The sequence below is a fragment of the Dermochelys coriacea genome, chromosome 19 (assembly GCF_009764565.3).
Source record: "Dermochelys coriacea isolate rDerCor1 chromosome 19, rDerCor1.pri.v4, whole genome shotgun sequence".
In the NCBI taxonomy this organism is placed as follows: domain Eukaryota; kingdom Metazoa; phylum Chordata; order Testudines; family Dermochelyidae; genus Dermochelys; species Dermochelys coriacea.
Genome location: NC_050086.2, coordinates 16,681,542 through 16,706,074, shown reverse-complemented (window position 1 = coordinate 16,706,074; position 24,533 = coordinate 16,681,542). Strand labels below are relative to the sequence as shown.

Below are 24,533 nucleotides of genomic sequence, written 5' to 3'. Positions count from 1 at the left end.
CTCGCAACCCCAACAAGGCTGGGCCCAGGATTCCTGGGGGGCTCGACCCCCAACCCTGCTGTGGTCACCTAGGACAGGGGCTAGGGTGTCCCCACTCCGAGGTACGCTCTCTGCACTGGGCACTTCTCTGACCCACTGACCATTACATACAAGTTAAAGCAAATGCAAGTTATTTAATCAACAATTAATTTTAAAAAGAATAAAGGAAAATGGGAAAGGTTAAAGGAAACACATCACCCCGCTCTGTGGCAGGGAACATCACAAACAGTGTCTCTGGAACGTCAGGGCAGTTCACAGTCTGCTCCTTGTAAGTCCCAGGCCTTCTTCTCAGGCCCTGACTGTGCTGCAGGGATGCTGTGGTTGGACACTTGCTCTGGTGGTGGCCACAGGCTCTAGGTGGCAGAGTCCTTCTTCCCAGCATTGCCCCCGCCCTGTAAGGGTTACCAATCCCCCTCCGAGTCTGGCCTGCAGAGCCTCCTGGAGGAGGCGTCTCCCTGTGCTGAGCCCACCGCTCAGGGTCCCCCCTCGCTTTTCCCAGTTGCTCACGAACGACTCCAGCTCCGGCTCCACTCTGCCTCAACATGGCTGCTGCTCTGCCTCCAGCTCCCTGGGCTGCTTCTCTGGCCCCTCTGGCTCTGGTTGCTGCAGCTCTGCTCCCAGGGCAAGTCTGCTCTCTCTGGGCTGTGCCGCTGGCTTTGGGGCTGCAGCTCTGCTCCCAGGACAGGGTCTGCTCTCTCGGGATCTGGCCCAGCTCTGCTCTCCAGCTCAGCTCGGGCCCCTGCTTTCTCCTTAGCTCGGCCCCACCCTGTCTGAACCAGGCAATTCCAGCTCACACAGAGCATGGGACCTCCCTGGCCTCCTGACTCCCTGATTAGCCTGCCCTCCCTGTCATTCAGGCTGACCTGGAGCGTTGGCCTCTCTCCATTGTTCCAAGGGACTGGCAGTCTCAGGGTCCTGATTCCCCATCGACCCTTCCCTCTTTTAGTACTGGGAGCTAGCAACTAAAACACCCCCACTGAATGTTAGTAAGGGGCAACAGTCCCCTTACACAAGCAGCAAGCTACAAGCCAAAAACTCGCCAATCAGCAACTCACAAGCCAATTAAGCCAAAAACAAGCCCAATTTCTACGTTTTTTTTTGTGGGTTTGGAATGTCTGGTATAAACCCTCACAACTGATACCACATCAGTGCAGAGTTCATGCCCTCTGAAGCAGACTAGTGATGCATCTCTGTCCAGGCATGATCCCAAGATCAATTTCCTTAATGAGGTATGTTTCAGACTTCCTGCAATATTGCAGTAGACAGTGAGGACTCATAAGATATACAGACAGCACTGGAGTGATTGCTTGTGTGCTGAGGATTTACCAGCATGAGGATCTTGCAGAAGGAAGGGAGATTTGCGGCTGCTCTTGTTGAATGTGATTAATGGGAGGCAGGGGAGGAGCAACTCTTACAGCTTCCTTGCACATTTTGCCAAGACTTCAGCATCTGCCCTATCACACAATCATAGATGGGAAAGAGCTATTGGCTGCTATCTACTCCATCTCCTGCCAATGCAGGACTGCTCTGTGCAGTACATTTGCTTGCACAATTTCAGCATCTGCCTCTCCGGCTTCCGCCCCCACCTTCCCTGCTTGTGTCCCTGCTGTTAACTGCAGCACTTCGCCGTGTCTCAGCTGCTGCTGACCTCTACCATTACTACACCATCATCCTCACCTGCTTCTCCCCCAGCTCTGCTATGACATTTACCCCCATCTTAAACAGAGACAGCCAGGGACTCTGGTGTTGATAGGGAGGAGGGTCTTTTCGCTCATCCCTTCCCTTCTCCCTTGTCCTCTAGCTCTGTCTTCCCCTTTTTGTTGTTTAGATTTAGCCACCCGAGTCTCCTATCACAAGAAGAGAACGCTCCTTTTATTTTTATTCCAAGGGAACAGAGGCACCCAGCGTGATTTTAACCAAGAGTGACTTTTGTTGTTGTCCATTCCCACCTTTTCCATGATCTGGTTTCTATCGAGCGTGATGTGATGCTGACCCCCAGGCAGCACATCAACCCCCCCCCCCCCCCAAAACAGAGCGAAGCCAACACAACACCTCCTTTTCCTTTTAGCTCCCCCCCACCTGCCGTTCTCAGTGCTGCTAGGCTGAAAAGAAGATTACACTGAAGTGCTCAGCTGCCATAGTGATGAGCAGAGTGTAAAGTGAATGGATAGAGACAGATAGTCTCTGCTCTGTGTGTGTGTGTGTGTGGGCGCGTGCACGCTGTCAGCATGCAGGCCAGCAACTCTGATGAAGTGCAGCTAAAAGTTTATTCAGATCCCTTTGTTTCTTTCCCCAGTTGCCAAGTACTGTTTTACTCAGCTCCTGGCCGGCCCAGCACCAAAAACACAAACCTAACTGCAGAAAAAGAGGAGATGGGGAGGTGGATGGATAGACAGAGAGTGGCTAGACAGAGCAGCAGGGGAATGCATTATCCTGTCATCTCTGGGAACTGACTTCTGAATCCAGACCAGGCTGACGGAACACATCAGTCTTAGCTACTTTTTACATTAAAGGTCACTGATACAAGGAGTTACAAGCTCTGCTGGAACAAGAGGGTGTTGACTGATGAAGCCTGCCCTGGGCTCACACTAGAGGGGTGCACCTGCAGCTTTCAGGGTGAAAAATCTGTCCCCTTCAATTAATGTTCATTGACAAGACAAAGGGACTTTGTGCCTCAGTCACTAACAGCACCGTGTGAGGCTGCCATGCTCTTTGGGAAAACATCAGTCTTGCTCAGACCACAGTCGCATTATTTCCAGACCAACGGCTTCTCTCCAAGAAAGGCTGCTGCTTTCACTTCCTCTTCTGCAGCAGCAGCCACACACAAACTGTGTCTCCTCCTCCCACAACCTTCACCTCTGAAATGGCTTTCCTGCTCATGCACTCAAGTAGAAAATTCTGCCTCACTGCCCATCCAGTGTCATCTCCTTTTAACAATGACAAGAGACTACGGTTGTGGTTCTACAAAATATCCTGACTCCAAGGACACCAGAAAATTGCCAAGGGACACACAACTCTACAGTTAAAGCCATGTGTTCCCAGGGGGGAGCAATAAACCGTGTTTTACATGCAAGGATTTTGTTCATCTCTCTCATATGAGCCAAGTGATCCAAATTCATTAAAGACCTAACAGCACAAAACGCACCCTGCAGGTCATGCAATCATAAAAGGTGATTGTGGCTTGGCTCTACAATGCTTTTCCACGTGATGATCTGAAAGATCTTTATAAACATTAATTCATTTTCACAATCCTTCTGGGAGTTAGGCAAGTATTGTCCCTATTTTATAGGTGGGGAAACTGAGGCACAGAGTGATTAAATGACTTGCCCAAGGTCAATGAATCAGTTGCAAAGTCAAAGAGACCTTTGTTTCCCTGAGTCCTTTGCTCTTACCACTACACTCCTCTGCCTTCCCTTCTCTTAAGAAAATGTCAGTCTCTCTGCTTAGAGGAAGAGAAAAGGGTCGTTCCTGCTCCACAAACACTGATTCTAAGCGTGGACCTTCGGCCATCCTTGCTGCACTGCAGGCAGAAGAAACTTCTTAGCTCTGAGTGCTGGCTGGTGACTTTCAAAACTGTAAAGTACTCAGTAAAACAATCTAGATATCAACTTTACAACAGCTAGAGAAAATTCTGTCTCCCATTGAGGACACATCTTGTGACAAAATATATGGCTCATAATTAGACCATTGTGATATAAGGTTCCCTCATACCCTGTTCTCTCTATAAACAATTTAAGAGGGGGGTGAACCTGGGGACCTGCCCACTGCACTAAAAAAATGAAGACTGGCCCAGGTCATCACTGCAGCCTGGCAATGGAGGGGCAATAAACTCGCCCCACAACGAGGGCTGCCAAGTGCATATTGCATGGCACTCATGCTGTTGCGGCAGCACGTCACTAGAAGTTGCTGTGGGGCCTGCTCTGCCGGGAGTTCCTTTTTCTCTCCGGCACTGCTTCCCCTTCTGGATGACAGATGGGAAGGAACAGCCAAGAGGTGGCAGCAGCCAGTGGGTCGGGGAGAGGCTCCAGCATCCTCCCAGTCAGACAGCCCCAACCCCAGGCTTCGGCCTCCCAGACTCCCAGCCAGATTCCTCTCAGTCCCCAGTGTAACCTCAGCCCCCAGAGAAAGACCCAGCTCAGCCCCTTAGCCCCCCAGAAACTCCCTCAGTTTACCCATCAGACAATGAGCTCCCATCCCCACAAAGCTCTCAGTTTCTATGCATCTCTCCACTTTGTCCATCCCCCCCACAGTTCAATCAGCACCGGCCATCAACCTAGATGCTTTCCAGCACTCACCCCACCTTCTAGCTCCAGAGACCCTAGCACTGTCCAGCACCCACCCATCTGTACCCCCAATACCCTTCACCATTCACCCAGCCATCTACCTGAGCGGCCCACACATACCCACAACCAGAGATGACAAGTTCTGTGCAGCTCCAAATGCCACCCAACACTGCTCGGGGCAGGGTGTGTTGACTACAAATTAAGGTTTATGGTCCTATGGAAAAAATTAGCACATGTACAGACTTGCTCATTCTATAACTTGCATGCAACATCACATGTGGAGGTGCACAATCCTTGACAGCTGTGCCCACTGCATGGCTGCGCACGGGTTGCTCACCACAGCAGTCCCTGCGATCTCTGAAGGAGGACTTGGAAAAGGAAAGGCTTACAAGAGATGGAGCCAAGGCCCTGCCTTTGCCATCTACTCCCCAACTCCTGCACCAACTCCTGCAGCAAGGGCAGTGCAGAAGGAGAAGCAATCTGTGCTCTTCTCATGGATTGAGAAGACGATTTTCCCCCTTGCCCAATCCCTCCAGTGCTCCACCAGGAATGGGTGGTCTCCACACTTCCCCCCATGCAGGCACATGGGTATAAAGCTACAATCTAGCCCTTTGTTTTGTACAGAGTCTATCCAGGGAAAAATGGATACATGTCATGTATTCCTAGATACGTCATGGCTGCTACCGATACCACAAGAACTTTGGTAAATACCCCCTGGAGCTATGAGCAAGCTAAAGGGCAGGGCTTTGTATCATAAGTGAAACAAAGGAACCATCTGTGGGAAGGACAGAGGAGCACATGTAGATAGACTTTGCAGACTTCTGTGCAGAGGGAACCTCTCTGAGAGATGGCAGCTAAGGTCGCCTGCACCATTTCCATTTTTAAATTTGAATCTTTTCACAAATTTGTAGAAAAACTTCAGCTCCTATAGGGATCCCATGCTCATCTCACAGTTTAAGTATCTCCACTGGAAGACGATATCTCACACTACAGTGGTCTTTACTCTACCCAAGAAGGGTATAACAAGATCTAATGGCTGGAAATTAAAGCTAGAGTGGAGACAAAGTTGGGCTGACCAGAAGCCCGGCAGCTTGGCCCCAGAATGGCTGCATCCTCTTGAAGGCTTTGTAGACTCCACTCTCCAGACAGTCTTTCCAAGTCATTAGAGCACATCTCCAGTGATATTCCCCAAAACAGAGCGATCACTATGGACAGCCACCAACTCATGTAAGGCAACTAGCCATCCAAATGACCTCCATGTCTCTTACCTGGTGAGCTGCAGCTACTGATTCATTTCTTTGAAGTTGCAGTAATACTCAGGCATCAATATGGTGATCTTTGAAAGGGAGCCTGTGGGAAAGAAGCAAGAGAGAAGTCAAAATGTAGCTACCCAGGTTTCCTTTGAATCAGAAAATAACACACGTTAAGTGACCATACTCTCAAACATACACACACAACCAACACATCCACCCCAGGTACTTCAGTCACTCACACACCTTCCTCTACGTTCCCTCACCAATGTGCAGTAGGCTTTTTCTTTCTCCACTCTGCTGTTTCCACACTCCCATCTCTCACCCGGCTCCATTTTTCACCCCATTCTTGCACGGGATTTTGTTCTCCCTACCCCAGTCCCTGCACCCTCTCTATATGGGACATGAACCTAAGAACATTCCAGTTAGAGTTGAACTTGTGACACTTCCAGCATGAGTACTGAATTAGACTAAGCCCGTTCACCAAGCCCCTACTTTTAGTTCTCCTCCTTCACGTTCTGGTATTGTGGGGTCACTGTTCAATCAGTGGGATTCAGTAGTGTTTGCTCTGAAATAATGCCCACAGAACGATGGTGTCACATAGAGCAAGGCTTTTTATGTACATTTAAACGGATTTATTTCCAACCACAGAGGCAGGGGAGGGAAGCTTTGAAACAAACTGATTGTTGGTAGCCAAGACCAGGGAACTGGGTAGTTGTGGACTCCCGGTCCTAGGGGGGCACTATCAAAGGGAACAGTGATGGGTTCCTACAGCAGGTAGACAAGTTGTAGTGAAGATCGTGCTGAAGACAGTGCTGACTGCCTCTCAGATGCTGAAACTGATCTCTAGTATGCACTCCTCTGATGGGGTGTTCATCCCACCCCACTCCTGAGGGGGTTAAAATGGGATGCTTGACAGGATGGGCTGCACCGGAGTGAGGTGTAGGCTAGATATACAGCCCTAACTTACCTGAAGCCCAGCTAGACAGGAAGAAGAGGGGCTTGTATAAAGCCAGGGAGAGCAGGAAGGGGCACTGGGGGAGAGAGTCGGCAGTCACTCATGGTTGAGAAAAAGGAGTAGGAAGAAGCCTAGGGGAAAACAGCAGCCAGGGTGAGACCATATGGACCTTAGCTGCTGATTGTAGATCTCAGAAGATGCACGCACACAGCTCCCTGTGAAACTATGCAAGTGCATCTCCTGGGCTAATTGGCAATGGGAAGCTGGAGTAAGCTGATGGCTGTAGGGAGGAGAGCCAGGAGAAGGATGGGATTGGCTCCAGATGTGCAGTTGCAGTCAGTAAGAAGGGAGGTTATGCAAAAGTTCAGGAGCTGGGTAAGATCCAGTCTTTTCAAACTGGGAGACGGAAGGCCAGAGAGTTGTCTTCATCAGCTCACTGCAGTGATTCCTCCTCGGAATTCTAAAGGGTGTTTATAACCAGGCGATTATTTAGGACAAAGTGGGCTAAATTATACTAGACAACGTGCACCCCATCACGAAAACATACCCATGAAAATAGTCTTCAAATGGTTGCTCAGATCCGCTTAATGCAGATCTAAGGAAAAGACAATATGGTTCCAGGAATAACAGCAGCAAGAGGAAGCCTCTGACAGCTGCCATTGTGCAGTGTCAATGAAAGTGCCTTCAGACAGCCCCTGCAGAAGGGCTATGCTGTCACTGCATACTAAACCTGCCAGGCAGTGTCACATCAGCTGGCTTCACTCTCCAGTACACGCTAGTTAGAACAGCTACAGTATTGTTACATAAATCCGAACTTCCGTCTGTTCTGACCAATGTCCAGAATCTCCAGAAGGGGAGCAGCCCTAATGAGAGAAATGTGAATGAAAGCATTGAGGTGGGACAGGTTGCATGTGTGCATGCAAATGAGAGAAAGGAGGCACAGCGAGAATTTATGGGAGAAATTAAAGACAACCGTAAGACTCTGTCCTCATACAGCACCTTTTGTTTGAGTGTTTCTAAGCTCTTTATAAATGTTAATTCATTCTCACAAAAGACCTGTGAGGTGGGCAAGTAACATTATCCCTGTTTTACAGATGGGGAAACTGAGGCATAGAGTCCCAATGTCATCGTGCCAGAACCAAAAATAGAACCCAGCATTTTTGAGCCCAGGTCCTATGCCCCCTTTACTGCACTACGCGTCTTCCCAGACCTTTCTGAAAATACACACTGACATGGTCATTCTCTTTGGCCATTTAGCTCATTTTGCTTTTGTATGTGAGAAGGAAGAACTACAAAGCCAATTCTTACTACAAGGGTTTAATGAAAATGGACATCTTAAGGTTTCTTCATAATTCTTCAAGTCATTTTCTCCACTATCCATCCCACTGAAAATAAAACATGATTAAATAACACTGGAAATTGAAATCTGACCCCTTATTAATGTTTTTCTTCCATTGTGCACACACATACACACACAGTACATACGATATCACATACAAACTTACTGGTACTATAGGGCTGATCATAAGTATTGGGATTGTTCACACTGGTTTAAAATAAAAAAACTAAAGCGTTTGTTCTGAAGGAAAAATCTGCACAGAAAGAATAACATCTAATTGGGAAAGAAAAACCTGTTGAATTTTGAGGCTGTCAACTGTCTCTTAAGGACAAGTCTTAGTGAATTTAACAGGGATGAAACCAATAGGTCTATAAAAAAAACTTACAGAGTTCTATAAAAATAACTTTAACAACCCACAGGATTTACTAGAGAATGAGATCCTTTTTATAGGTTTTTTGAACCTGCCTATGGAATTCTACAATATAGATATAATTCTCTTAAATTCTATAGGCTATGTCACAAACATTGGAAAAGTTACCATTTTCTATTAAATTCCGTAAGACTTCATTGTCCCTTTCACTAAAATAAGTCTACCCACCTTCTTGAGAATTATTTAGTAGGCAATCAAATTTCTGTAACCTGCTGACATTCCCTCCCACAATGCCTCTGTCCTTAGAGAGCTAGAAGTGTTTATAAAACGCCAGAAAAAGCTCACTGGAAGCAAAGTGTATTGCATATAGTATGTGTAATCTAAAATTTACATTTCCCCCTCTAGTTTAGGAACTGCAGTTTCTGGAAGGCTCAAGATCCAATTTTAATCCAATGCCCTCCATTCCCAAATAAATTGTATCATCTACCATTAATACTCCAGCCCTCTCCATGTTTTGTTTTCCCTTTGAATCTCAGGATCACACTACTTGCAGGAGAGAATTATGTGGGGAAAAAATTCTGCTTTCCCAGTGGCTTTAAGATCTCTATATGTTCTGCTTAAATGGGTAAAGGTCTGTTTTTCTACCTAGGTGATTAAGACCCAACCATCACCAATGTGTAGGAGAGCCTGACAAAAATTACTAATGCAGCGATAGGCACAGATGTCTGAGTCTGCCCATAGACTTAGAGTTCTGCATGTGTGCAGAGTGTATAATAGCAGAAGTGAGATTGCATGCTAAAACCATCCAATGCTTCAGCAGCAAGGCTGCATATGTCTTCTTATAGTGCTGTACAGTGAGAGAGTTTTTGCGAATCAACTTTCAAATGTATTAAATATCAACTGAACTTTTACAGATATTTTTAAAGGGCCCTAAGTGAAACTGCACAATAACAATAACAGTACAGTAAATAATACTTTCTGGTTATCTGGCACCTCCCATCTGATGCTCTGAAAGCAGTTTTACAAACGTTAAATAATTTAGCATCATAGTGCAGCTAGGACACAGGTATTATTGGACTATAAGGTGGATATAAAGATGGCTAGATCGTTGGGCTCAACGGGTAGTGATCAATGGCTCCATGTCTAGTTGACAGCCAGTATCAAGCGGAGTGCCCCAAGGGTCGGTTCTGGGACTGGTTTTGTTCAATATCTTCATTAATGATCTGGAGGGTGGCATGGATTTGTAGAGTGGCAACTTTGCAGATGACACTAAACTAGGAGGAGTGATAGATACGCCGGAGGGTAGGGATAGGATACAGACGGACCTAGACAAATTAGAGGATTGGACCAAAAGAAATCTGATGAGGTTCAACAAGGACAAGTGCAGAGTCCTACACTTAGGACGGAAGAATCCCATGCACTGCTACAGATTAGGGACCCAGTGGCTAGGCAGCAGTTCTGCAGAAAAGGACCTAGGGGTTACAGTGGACGAGAAGCTGGATATGAGTCAACAGTGTGCCTTTGTTGCCAAGAAGGCTAACGGCATTTTGGGCTGTATAAGTAGGAGCATTGCCAGCAGATCGAGGGACGTGATCATTTCCCTCTATTTGGCATTGGTGAGGCCTCATCTGGAGTACTGTGTCTGGTTTTGGGCCCCATGCTACAAGAAAGATGTAGAAAAATTGGAGATTCCAGAGGAGAGCAACAAAAGTGATTAGGGGGCTGGAGCACATGATTTATGAGGAGAGGCTGAGGGAACTGGGATTGTTTAGTCTGCAGAAGAGAAGAATGAGGGGGGATTTGATAGCTGCTTTCAACTACCTGAAAGGGGGTTCCAAAGAGGATGGATCTAGACTGTTCTCAGTGGTAGCAGATGACAGAATGAGGAGTAATGGTCTCAAGTTGCAGTGGGGGAGGTTTTGGTTGGATATTGGGAAAAACTTTTTTACTAGGAAGGTGGTGAAGCACTGGAAGGGTTACCTAGGGAGGTGGTGGAATCTTCCTCCTTTGAGGTTTTTAAGGTCAGGCTTGACAAAGCCCTTGCTGGGATGATTTAGTTGGGGATTGGTCCTGCTTTGAGCAGGGGGCTGGACTAGATGACCTCCTGAAGTCCTTTCCAACCCTGATACTCTATGATTAGACTGGCTGTACAAAGGACTGAACAGAGACAACTGTGAACGGATAAGTGATTTGCCAAAGATTACACACCAAATCAGGGGCAGAAAAGGAAGAGAACCAAGGAGCTCTGACTCCCAGTCCCTTGCTCTAACCATCTGACCATACTGCCAACCTAGGGAAAGGAATAAAATCCAAGAGTACTGGCCCCCTATTGCCAATGCTTATCACATAGCAGTGCTTCATATATAAAGCACTAAGAAATAAATGCTGTACCAATCAGATACCTTGGCTCAATTCCGAGTATGCTTAGCCCAGTGACACACTCTTCATAACAGTGGACTTCCATTAAGGTGTGAAAACTGCAATTTATTTTCTTTTTAATTACCATCACAGCAGTTTATAGATATTCCCAATTTGCCTTAACCCCTGTTGGATATGGAGAGGAGATGGGGGCCTCATACATCAATAATGCAGCCCAGTGTCTGACTTATTCTGGAGACGATGCCTGCTAATAAACCTCACCCAGCTCTCCATTAGTGTGTGCAAAGGAATGTGTGACCAGCCACCCACTGATACACATTAATGCTTTGCACTTTGTACCTCTCAACTTTCCAAAAAGAAAACAACTAAAAATCTATCTCAGCCTTTCCCTGCTACAGCTGGCATCACTGTCAGGCTTGTTTGCTAGAAACAGCCAGGCCACTACTCAACCAGGAATTGAAAATATTTAACCTGGAAACATTTCTATCCTCCCCAAACCCCCTGTGTGTGTCTTGTTTTCTTTCCTTCTTTCCCTTTTCTCTCCTCCTGGGCAGCAGTCCAGTGAAGAGGACACCAGAGTAAAGTCGGTTATTTTCCCAGCTCGCTCTCTCTCTCTCTCTCATGTGACCTTGACTAAGTCACTTCCCCTCTTCGTGTCAGTTTCATCATTTGTGCAATGGAGATACTGACCCTCCTTTATAAGGTGCTTTGAGATCTATGGATGACAATCAGTATAATGAGTGCTATGTACTTTATTTGCTTTCTCTTCTCCTTCTATATCTTGATGCCCTTTTCCCGCATTCTTTTTCAAAGACTATGGGTTTGTCTGCGGTGGGATTTTTGCACCAGTGTAGCTACCACACAGAGCACACCCCGGTTGAGTGCCCTAACCACTAGGCTACAGAGTCACTCTCTCTTGGTGGAGCTGTTCCATATTCATTGGGCTAGAGAGCGTGAGGCTGACTCTAGAGCCCAGTGGTCAGGGCACTTAATGGCACATGCAAGACCATGGTTCAAGTCCCCACTCTGCCTGATTCACATCTCCCAGATCCCAGGTGAGTGCCCTAATATCTCTGAGCTATTGATTATTCTGAGGTGGGGTCCGTCTTGCTCTGATTTTGACCAGAAATTTTGTCCTGGACCTAAAAACCCTTGCTGACAAAAGTTTTGCCAAAACTAATACATTCCCAGAAAAAGCCTGAGTTTTGACAAATCAGCATTTTCCGACAAAAAATGTTGTCAAAAATTCATGACTAGTTCTAAATAATAACAACAATAAAGAGAGTGTTGTGGCTAACCCTAAGCCACACAGTGAGTCAGTGGCTGAACTAAGATTACACTCAGAAGATTCTTGTCTCAATGCAATATCCCTCTTGTAACCGATGCATTTAATTGCATATTTGGGTGCACACACGCAGGCTTTTGCAGCCACAGTTAGGGAGTACATAGAAAATCTGGCTCCAGGACAGTGTTGTTCTATTTTACTTTCTTTACTGCATGAAAAACATTTGGCTGTTACTGAAGAGAGTGAGGCTAGACGCATACATTACAGCGTGTTCCAGAAATAGCTCAATCCGGTTTGCACAATTTTGCAGCTAAAAAGCTTCCTTTTAGCTCAACAGCCTGTCCCTTTCCATGGATCAGCTCTGCACAAGGCAAACCATGGCTCTGGGGCTGGGGCTTTGGATGAATCATTTCAGGAAGATTTCATGATTTTAAATGTAGGTGAACCAAGTGCAAGTGGGTTTGATTTCCTGTGACTAGCTCGCAAGTTTTGTGCACTTTATGCAAATTATGTACTGAACTAATTTGTACATTGAAAAATAAATTGCATGTAGTCTCACATCAGCTTAAAAATTAAATTATTGGGATTTAATGCCATGGAAGGGGTTTGCTTCACAGCCTTGGTGAATGAAGTTTTCTGTTTAATCAACAAGACAGTCCCACAATCACTGCCCTGACAGCATGCCACAGTCCTGATCAGGGCGAGGGGCTGCCTCTAAGTGTAACAGGGGTAATTCAGTCTCCATGCCTTCTCTGCAGACTGCACCAACTGGTGCAAAGTGTGGTGATAACTTTATACAATGTGGTAGCTAGAACTGAGATCCACTACACTCATCTTGTGTATGGCCCACCAAACGTCTATCAGATGGGAACAGTTTTTAATCCCTGCTGAGCTGGGCTGGGTTCAAATTGGTGCCCTACAGATGGAAGGCTCTGTAGCTCCTTAGCTATGTCCCAAGGCATCCAATCCACTTGAGGTAATGGCACAACTGACAGCAGAAGCAGCCAGCTATCCTCGGTGTGTACCAGTCCCTTAAGAGTGACACAACACACACTTTGCTAGCGAGTTACACAGATGTTTGTGAAAAAGCATTGGAACACGAGTATTAAGGTTCCCAGGTCTATTCTGTCTCTGATAGCATAGGGCAGTCTCATGGTTAGAGCAGTAGGTACATACAGGCTAGCCAAGCCCACAGATTTATTGTTCTGAGTGTATGACATTAGGCTGTATTGTCATACTAGGTCCTGAGTTCTAGTCCCAGCTCTGCTTAAAGTGACCTTCTGCAATAGGGCTGCCAACTTTCTGATTGCAGAAACCAAACACCCTTGTCCCCGCCTCTATTCCGCCCCTTCTCTGAGGCTCTGCCCCCCATTCACTGTCCCCCACCCTTGCTCACTCACTCATTTTCACCGGACTGCGGCAGGTGGTTGGGGAGCAGGAGGGGATGAGGGCTCCGGCTGGGAGTGCGGGCTCTGGAGTGGGGCTGGGATGAGGGGTTTGGGGTGTAGGAGAGGGCTCTGGGCTGGGGCTGAGGGGTTCAGAGTGTGGAGGGAGCTTGGGTGCAGGAGAGGCTGAGGGCTCTGGCTGGGGGTGTGGGTTCTGGATAGGGCCAGAAATGAGGGGTTCAGGGTGTGGGAGGGGGCTCAGGGCTGGGGCAGGGGTTTGGGTTGCGGGGACAGCTCAGGACTGGGGCAGGGGTTGGGGTGTGAGTTCCTGGCAATTCTCACATCCAGCGGCTCCTGGAAGCGGCCAGTGTGTCCCTACAGCCCCTAGGCGGAGGGACCAGGGGGCTCTGCAGGCTGCCCTTGCCAGCAGGTGTCGCCCCTGCAGTTCCTATTGGCCATGGTTCCCAGCCAATGGGAACTGCAGTGCCGGTACCTGGGACAGGAGCAGCGCATGGAGCCTCTTGAGCCACCCCTTCGCCTAGGGGCTGGAGGGACATGCCAGCTGCTTCTGGGAACCGTGCTGAGCTAGGGCAGGCAGGGAGCCTGCCTTAGCCCTGCTAACCGGACTTTTAACGGCGCTCCCCGGAGCCATCAGGGTCCCTTTTCGACTGGGTGTTCCAGTTGAAAACCTGACATCTGGCGACCCTATTCTTCAACCTTGCTATTGCTTTATTTGTAATGAACCAGAGGGGAATGATAGATATCGGCCTGCTGGCTGGTGATGATATGGGGCCTTGGTCACTACTAAGTGGCATGAGCTGCACAGAAATATTAAAAACCCTGAGTTGAAGAGATGAAACCAGCACCTATGGTCTCCTGGCGCTAGGCACTGCAGCTTCCCCTAGGCCAAAGCATCTCTCTTTCAAATACGTTCCCTGAGATACAAGAAAGTATAGCAGGACTGCCAAACATGTAAGCTTCCTGTGAAACACATGATGCTCAGCAGGTCTGCCACTGTTAGTTCTAACACCTCCACCCCTCAGACACAGAAACTTGGACATTTCCCTCTTGGAAAGAGAGGTGTAATCAGAGCCCTCTGTCTGCCACAAGAGAAGGGAGGGAAAGATACAGTGGAGCAGGAGTTCAATCTGCACAGCAACCAAACACGGCTGGTTAGCCATCACACTGCAGGTACCGTCACCAAAGCCACACTAATCTTTACAGCTATAAGGCAAGCCTTCCTACTGCTGAGATCCCCCCTACCCCCTCTCTCCATCCTCTTTTTAGATGGTATCAGATTGTTTTCCTGCAGGCTACAACATTCAATCCTTTAAGTGCTGCCTGCTCTCTACAAGATTTGTATCACACGTGCTTATGGGCTGCCAGGTTGCTGGAGTCTTTTGTCTGTGATTTATAATTTATCACCTTCTGGTGAGGTCATAGGTTTTTTCTGGTGCTGTGGTTTAACTCTGATGTTTCTGGGTTGACAAAGAAATGTGCACATAACAGGAAATACAAACAACAACATTTAAAATTTCAGCCACTGCACAATCTTCACTGCAGTGTCAAGTCAGAGCTGAATGGGTCCCTTCAGGCATCAAAACAACAGTTGGAGCCCCCCCTTCCTTCCCCCAGAGGGGCTTACAGCACCTCCTTGTATAATGAACCCAGACATCATGCCTAGCATACTAGATCTGGAACCTTTTGCAGAAGGGATCGAAAACAGCTGTTTGCCTCCTGGATAGCAGCACCACTTTGCTGCTTCTCAACCTGAGAAACTGACTGCTCCATTTTAAAAAGCATTGGACAGTTGCTATAGCAACAAAGGTTTCTATATATACTTGATAGACTTAAAACCAGGTTGTCATGGGCAACAGGAGTCAGTGTTGCACGGAAACTAAACTTTTCTGGTTGCCCAGCATTGTCTGGGCTGTAGGCAGCCAGAAGTGATGGGGATGGGAGCCCAGGTACGGCCTGATGTTTCACTGTGGGTCAGCCAGACCCTGGCTGCCTGAAGGCTCGGAACAGTCACACAGCTGATACAGCTTCTTTAGAGGAGGATAATTTTCTTCATCCTGTTTGCTTCTTCCTCCCCACAGGCTACCACAGCACCTTGCCCCAGGCGGGTAACACAAACCCGTGGCTCCCTCCCAAACAGATGGCTGTATGCAAGGTCTAAAAATAATCTAACCCACCAGCCTACGAGCTTTCCATCTGCTTTGCTGACTGGCAGACTCTCCAGAGACCACCACTGGCAGCAGATGGTTAAGACGTGAGAAGGAGACTGAGTTGCTGATCAGCTGGTTTGAATGCCAGGCTCCGGGACAGGTTTGGTGGAAGTAATCACGCCGGTCCTAGCCTGGCAGGAATGCAGAGTGACAGCAGGACAGGTATCTGCGTCGAGAAGCTATGCCTGGTATTCAGTTTGGTTCCCAGCCCTGGCGACTATCCCTATATTACACCACTTCTGCAAAGTGGCTGCCATACTGTACCTCGTTCATCCCTCTTGCAAGCTCATAGGGAGGAGCACCGGAGGAGGAAAGAGGCAGAGCAGAACAATTCAGCACCCACTGTTGAATACAAGAGGGGCAAGATCACCAGAAAATCAGCTCATGTACTGCCCCTTGTGATAGATCCCAAGGCTGACACAAACACACACACGCATGCACGCACACACGCTCTGTGGTTCTCTGCCTCCAAAGCTCCCAGACTAACACAGCCTGTCCTGGCCTGGGAACAGAATGCCAAAACAAGGCAGGGTGCAGGGTCACCTCCTTCTCCCTTCACACAGGCCTGCTTGCCTGAGGTAAAATCTCTCAGGTGCTTCTCCCAGGGACAGTGCAAACTCCATGCCACCACTCTGCAGGGCTATAACATAAAAGCCAGATTATCTGAGCTCGGGACACGTACTAGAAATATATGGACAAACTAGTGGAAGGGTAGGGCACAGGGGACTGGAGGAAGTGATATAAAGAGACGAGTACAAAGCCTAAAGACATAGGATTTGGATAAGCAGACAGGGGTGAGAGGGATCTACAAATAATGACAGGGAGTAAGTGCCAGGAATTATTAGGGGTGTAACTGAGTTTGGGTGGTAACATTAAAAAGGAGTAAATTGAGGTGACTATTAGGAAAACCTTCTTCAATGAGAATCTTTGACCCTGTAGAATAGTCTCCGAGGGGAAGTGGTGGAAAGCCCATAAGTACAGTTAAACACTAAACTGCAAAAAGCACGAGGAAAACGCAGTGTTGGAACAAATGCAAACCGGCCCTTAGGGACACAGGACTCGATCTAATCTAATATGCCTCTCTATCTTTAAATTCTGTGAGTCTCTGATCTCCTTTTCACAGCAGACTCCTTTATGCCAAAGCTGATTTTACATTCTGATTAATGTCTAGATGGTACCTAATGTGTACCACCAATGTCAGCATATTAAAAAAATGAGTAAGTGCAGATTCAAATCCCCTTTTCCCCACTAATCAATCAATTTCTCTCCCCTTTTCTTTAAAATATCTCTTTCAATTGGACTGAATGTTTAGCCAGGGGTTCTCAAACTGGGGGTCAGGAGGTCACAAGGTTATTACCTGGGGGGTCGCGAGCTGTCAGCCTCCACCCCAAACCCTGCTTCACCTCCAGCATTTATAATAGTGTTAAATAGAAAAAAAGTGTTTATAATTTAATGGGGGGGTCGCACTCAGAGGCTTGCTGTGTGAAAGGGGTCATCACTACAAAAGTTTGAGAACCACTGTTTAAGACGGTCTGTGCACTGTATTTTTGTATGACTGTACATTACAAGCCAGAACCTTGACATAACTCCACTGAAGTCAATGGAGTAAAAGCTGTTTTACACCACTCGAGATTTGGCCCTATTTTATTATATTTTCTTATAATTTCTTTTTGCTACTTTCTTAGTGAATTTAGCATTGATGGAAGGTGCTGCATTGAAAGCCCTGGAAACTGGGTGAAATTCACCCCTGCGCAGAGTGGCAACAAAAGTCCTGTGAACCACACAAGGTCCACTTAAGCTCACAAATAGCATTTAAATGTGACTTAAGAGATGTATGGGGCCCTCTGCAAAGGGTATGACAATCACACTCAGAGATTCCAACAGCCATGCCCACAAATTCTCTGTACACGATTCCAACTGCCTCAACCCTGTTCTCTTGATCTATCCCTATGGCTGGGAGGAAAATTCAGACTGACCATGGTCCATACCACTGCTTGGCCTGTCTGCTGGAGCCTGCCAACAAAGGGCCCAACCAGGTATTGACTGTGGCAGCTTCTGTGACATGAACAGCTGCCCACTGATCCATTTCACCTAGACTGTCAAACAATCATTCGACGGAAACAGGTTTCTGTTGCTTCTAGCCAAGAATTGTTCTGAACTGGTGGCCTAGAGTTGACAGATTCTGTATCTGTTACAAGAAAAGGAGTACTTGTGGCACCTTAGAATACTCCTTTTCTTTTTGCAAATACAGACTAACATGGCTGCTACTCTGAAATTTATCTGTTACCTGTCCCCTGACTCAGCCATTCCTCTCCCACAAACTCATTCTTTTTCTTAAGGTTCAAAGTTAAATATTTCATTGGCAAAGCATCACTAATATAATGTGTGTTGTGCAGAACGCATATCAGAAGTGGTGTCTGAAGTAAGCTCCTTAAATTTACACACACCACACACACACCTCACACAGACCCACCACACACACACACACACCACAGAGCTGTAGTTCATAGTTTCAGAGAAGCTCAGCTGAAGAGACAAATGTTCCAAATGTTGTGTTACTGACAAGTTGCTCTGAGGCTGGGAGTGGTGGTTGAGAAGGAACGGCAGAGGATAAGAGAGAGGATGGGACATGGGGCACACCTGTCATAACTAGTTTACAGGTGGTAATTAGTGGTGCACAGCTGGGCTGTCGAGCTTCCTGCTTCTGGCTGATGTAATGGACCAGGGGCAGGAAACAGTGCTGGGTCAGAGAGTGCAGCAGCCCTGCTTATAGTTAGATTTACATCATGGTTTATGCCTGGCTATTCTGGGAAGCACCGTGGGTGACAGGAGAAGGGCAAAGATGACGATTTTTATTTTTGCCTAAAACCTCGTTTTTGAAAGACTTATTCTTGTCCTCTCATGAATATAAATTGAGAGATGGTAAATGGATTCAGCAGCCCCCCAGACTATACCCTGAAACCACTTAGACCCTATCTGCTGTAATAAGATATTACCAATAATGCACACTTTTTCTTAGGAACCTGACTGGCCACTGCACACATTTAATACATTCTGGGTAACTTTTGCAATCCATAAAGTGCCAGAAGATGACAACATTTTTGAACTACATTAGAGAGATGTCTGCACAAATGGATAGATGTTTCCAGTGACCACTTTCCTCACTGGACAGTGCAGATATAATAACAGTAAAATGCATTAACATGTACCCATAAATAAGATTCCTCCAGTCTCTGGAGTACTTAGAAAGCTCCTTCACAAATAAAACTGTCATGAAAGGAGACATTTGTTTCCCTGCAGCTTTATTTTTTAACCCACAGTCCAATGTTGCTGTAAGAAATGGAATACTTGAGCATTAAGTGTGTGTTATAGAGCTGCCTTATACAGCAGCAAAGTGATTAATTAAAATTTACAAGAGTAATCCAAACTCCTAAACATGTTTCTTGGCTGTAGCCCCTGTAATCCAGTGCCAACAACATCTGAAACTAATGACAACCTCAAGTCGACCTATGGAAGCTGTGAAGACTCGCTTGTAAGCCCCCTCTGTAACTGGAGAAGAATGAGGAGATACGTACATCTTCACGAAAAATAAAACACATAGTGACAGTAATGTCTGGGATGTTTGGGTAGCAATTGGAATAGCCTTTCCTAAATCACAGGCACTGGCCAAAGCTCACTATTGTTAACTTTCAGGCTGAAATATTGAAAATGCAGTACAAGAGAGTGAGAACAGATAGACAAGTTCACACCTGCCCGGCCTGATCCATGAGATGCTGAGCACCCTCAAATACCGTTGAGATTGTACTTGTGCCAAAATTAGGCTCTAAGTTCTCCCTTGAGAAACTCTACGAGAAGCACATATCCAAACATGCTGCCCTCATCCCCCCGTCCCCTCTTCTTGCAAAATAATAATCCAATACTTTTGAATCCTTGTGCTAACTTCTTAAAATCCAAAATAATTTTCTAGGAGGGCCCATATTCAATTCTCAGTGAGAGTCACTGGGGAAATCTGACTTAAATTGTGCAGAATCAAAATATCATTGGAAATTACTCTAGATTTATACTGGTATACCTGGTTAGGATCTGGCTCTTCATATTTTGCATATGAAGCATGTGGCACAAAAACAAACAAATTAGAGGGTGAAACAGGACCTTTTAGGTCCATCTAGACCAGGTATTTTTCATAACAGACCAGAAAAACAACACAGCTTTAGATCAAACAACTGATTCCCTCTGCTCTGCATAGGTAAAGGTGAAAGCTTTTTTACAGCAATGTTGCACTATAATGGTTAGGCCCAATAAGGAGAGGTAGGCGCCTAGATAACTTTGAGGATCTTTAATTTTTAATCTTTTTCCAAAACCAAGCAAAGGCACTATTAAAATGGGAAAAGTGTGTTGTTTTTCAACATGGCCAAACTTTAAAAACAAGAAAAACCACATACAACTGAGAGAATTGTGCGACACAAGAACAAATGGATATAAACTGGCCATCAGGAAGTTTAGACTTGAAATTAGACAAAGGTTTCTAACCATCAGAGGAGTGAAGTTCTGGAACAGCCTTCCAAGGGAAACAGTGGGGGCAAAAGACCTATCTGACTTCAAGATTAAACCAGATAAGTTTATGGAGGAGAAGATATGATGGGATAACATGATTTTGGCAATTAATTGATCTTTAACTATTCATGGTAAATAGGCCCAATGGCCTGTGATGGGATGTTAGATAGGGTGGGATCTGAGTTACTACAGAGAATTCTTTCCTGGGTATCTGGCTGGTGAATCTTGCCCACATGCTCAGGGTTCAGCTGATCGCCATATTTGTGGTCAGGAAGGAATTTTTCTCCAGGGCAGATTGGAAGAGGCCCTGGGGTTTTTTCGCCTTCCTCTGCAACATGGGGCACAGGTCACTTGCTGGAGGATTCTCTGCACCTTGAAGTCTTTAAACCATGATTTGAGGACTTCACTAGCTCAGACATAGATGAAAGGTTTATTGCAGGAGTGTGTGGGTGAGATTCGGTGGCCTGCATTGTGCAGGAGATCAGACTAGATGATCATAATGGTCCCTTCTGACCTTAATATCTATGAATCTAAAAAAACATGTATTCCTATATTGATTATCATTGATATTGATTCCAGTGCTGATAAAGCACATTGGATGCTCACTGGTAATTAATTATTACATTACCTGCTCCCAACCAGGAATGGGAATCTCACCCAGGAAAAAGAAAAGGAGTACTTCTGGCACCTTAGAGACTAACAAATTTATTTGAGCATAAGCTTTTGTGAGCTACAGCTCACTTCATCGGATGCATTTCTGTCACCCAGGAAAGATACAGTTCTCCACTTACAAAATTATTTAGGACTCATAAATGACCTTAGTAAGGAATTTAACAATTTGTTTCAGTTCTGCTGGAATTACAATCCTGTAACAGTGCTGCAAATCAGTTGAAAAATAAAACAGTCTGTCCCAATTAAAAATAAATTGTGCAATACAGTTTCTTATTACCACTCCTTCCTTCCTTTGGAAGCCAATGTGAGATGATTAATTATGGTTAATTGTGTTGGCATTTATGCAACTATAGTATTAATTCCACAGACATTGTACCATTATTAAAGTACACGTAAACTATCATTAAAAATGGATGTTAACATTTTCAAACCTTAAAGTCTAAAGTTAGAGACCTAAATTCATATTTAGGCATTGATTTAACTTCACTGGAGCTGTGGATGGTCAGCACGATCTGAAAATCAGGCCATTTGGTTACAGATTTAGGTGCCTAACTTTAGACACATGGGTCAAGATTTTCAAAATTGGGTGCCAAAAGTCAGGCTCCCGTATCACTATTTAGGCACATATGTAGGGGTCCTGAATTTCACAACTGAAGAGCATCCAGCAGCTCTGACTGAAGGGGGGAAAAAAATGTAAAAAGGCACACACAAAAAATGAAACTTTTTTCCAACTATTCCAATGAAGACCTCTAGGAAACCTGAAATTTTTTATAGGTATAGTCCTGGAGTCTAAGAGGAATCCTTTACTGACCCTGTGAAAATTCATCCACATTTCACCAAGATATAACTTCTGAAAACTGTCATTTGCACATGCTTGGAAGATCCTGTTAGAGGCTTGAGGCTAAAATCTCCAAATATTCCATCTGCACTGAGCATGCTCCAGCCCCAAGTTTTACCACATGCCAATGTCATTGAGTCTCCTGCTGACCCCACTAACCCTGCTATAGAGTATGCAAAGAGTTAAAGCTAGGGAACAGCAGCCATTTGTGAAAGGCATACTGGGCTACCAACCAGGAATTCATGGGTTCCAGTCTCAGCTCTCCCACATACTTGTGTTAATGCTGTGCACTTCATAGCCTTTGTTACTGAGCAATGTTTCATGCTAATCAAAGGGGGCTGACAAGATAACAGAGAGGTTGCACAAGATCACTTCTGGTATCATTGGGCACAGAACCTAGGTCTCTAATATGGCAAGTCTCATCCAATTAGCCACACAGCCCGTCATTATGATTGTATTTGGCTATGCCATCTCTAACCACTAGAGAACACTCTCCTAGGATTTCTGGTTTCTAATATCCCTATGCTGTCCAGTAAACAGCTTTTTAAACCACTTAGCAAAGCATGTGTCACATTCGCCTCTCGTGGCTTGCCCAATTGGAGGATAATCTACTATGGCTAACAGTTACTCCCCCCAGTGTAAGTTGCAGGGAACTATACTGTGACATACTATACTAAGACAGGTTTCAGAGTAGGGGTATTCTATCTGCTACCCAAGATCCATAAACCTGGAAATCCTGGACGCCCCCTCATCTCAGGCATTGGCACCCTGACAGCAGGATTGTCTGGCTATGTAGACTCCCTCCTCAGGCCCTTCGTTACCAGCACTCCCAGCTATCTTCGAGACACCACCGATTTCCTGAGGAAACTACAGTCCATTGGTGATCTTCCTAAAAACACCATCCTAGCCACTATGGATGTAGAGCCCTCTACACCAACATTCCACACAAAGATGGACTACAAGCCGTCAGGAACAGTATCCCCGATACTGTCACGGCTAACCTGGTGGCAGAACTTTGTGACTTTGTCCTGACCCATAACTATTTCACATTTGGTGACAAATGTATACCTTCAAATCAGCGGCACTGCGATGGTACCCGCATGGCCCCCACAGTATGCCAACATTTTTATGGCTGACTTAGAACAACGCTTCATCAGCTCTCGTCCCCTAATGCCCTACTCTACTTGCGCTACATTGATGACATCTTCATCATCTGGACCCATGGAAAAGAAGCTCTGAGGAATTCCCACCATGATTTCAACAATTTCCATCCCACCATCAACCTCAGCCTGGACCAGTCCACACAAGAGATCCACTTCCTGGACACTACGGTGCTAATAAGCGATGGTCACATAAACACCACCCTATATCGGAACCTACTGACCGCTATTCCTACCTACATGCCTCTAGCTTTCATCCAGATCATACCACCGATCCATTGTCTACAGCCAAGCGCTACGATATAACCGCATTTGCTCCAACCCCTCAGACAGAGACAAACACCTACAAGATCTCTATCATGCATTCCTACAACTACAATACCCACCTGCTGAAGTGAAGAAACAGATTGACAGAGCCAGAAGAGTACCCAGAAGTCACCTACTACAGGACAGGCCCAACAAAGAAAACAACAGAACGCCACTAGCCATCACCTTCAGCACCCAACTAAAACCTCTCCAACGCATCATCAAGGATCTACAACCTATCCTGAAGGACGAGCCATCGCTCTCACAGATCTTGGGAGATAGACCAGTCCTTGCTTACAGACAGCCCCCCCAATCTGAAGCAAATACTCACCAGCAACCACACACCACACAACAGAACCATTAACCCAGGAACCTATCCTTGCAACAAAGCCCGTTGCCAACTCTGTCCACATATCTATTCAGGGGATACCATCATAGGGCCTAATCACATCAGCCACACTATCAGAGGCTCGTTCACCTGCGCATCTACCAATGTGATATATGCCATCATGTGCCAGCAATGCCCCTCTGCCATGTACATGGCCAACTGGACAGTCTCTACGTAAAAGAATGAATGGACACAAATCAGACGTCAAGAATTATAACATTCAAAAAACCAGTTGGAGAACACTTCAATCTCTCTGGTCACTCGATCACAGACCTAAGAGTGGCTATACTTCAACAAAAAAGCTTCAAAAACAGACTCCAACGAGAGACTGCTGAATTGGAATAATTTGCAACCTGGATACAATTAATTTAGGCTTGAATAGAGACTGGGAATGGATGAGTCATTACACAAAGTAAACTATTTCCCATGGTATTTCTCCCCCCCACCCCACCCCCCACTGTTCCTCTGATATTCTTGTTAACTGCTGGAATTAGCCTACCTGCTTGTCACCATGGAAGGTTTTCCTCCTTTCCCCCCCCTGCTGTGGGTGATGGCTTATCTTAAGTGATCACTCTCCTTACAGTGTGTATGATAAACCCATTGTTTCATGTTCTCTGTGTGTGTGTATATAAATCTCTCCTCTGTTTTTTTCCACCAAATGCATCCGATGAAGTGAGCTGTAGCTCACGAAAGCTTATGCTCTAATAAATTTGTTAGTCTCTAAGGTGCCACAAGTACTCCTTTTCTTTATACTATACTAAAGCTGCTAGTTTCCATTCTTGCTGCTGACCCATGCAAGAGTTTAACATGATTTTAAAAGATGGTATTTCTGTTTTTTTCAGTTTGCTTTTTAAAAATCCTAGGAAATAACATACTGAACCTTACATTTAGAGAATGTTAAGCTTGCAATGATTAGGAAATGCCAGTATTATGGTTGGATAAGCAACTGCAATTTGGCCCTTTTCTGTGTATGCATTCTTTACTTTTCCATTCTATGAGACCCCTGCTTCATTCACTGCACAGGTGGACAGTGAATGAGGCAGAAGATGGCAAGAAGAGAAAGGATAGTCTCTTGTATTTAAGGCACTGGAAAGGGACT

At 45.9% G+C, this 24,533-nt stretch overlaps 1 protein-coding gene across 7 annotated transcripts in view; it reads right to left on the bottom strand.

The window, feature by feature from the left end:
• HIVEP3 (HIVEP zinc finger 3) overlaps window positions 1-24,533 on the bottom strand; it is a 425,423-nt gene that overhangs the window by 213,108 nt on the left and 187,782 nt on the right. For all 7 annotated transcript variants that reach the window (XM_043506206.1, XM_043506207.1, XM_043506209.1 and 4 more), the window contains one exon: window positions 5,591-5,672. The gene's annotated coding sequence lies outside the window, so the exon portion shown is untranslated. The remainder of the gene's footprint in view (window positions 1-5,590; window positions 5,673-24,533) is intronic.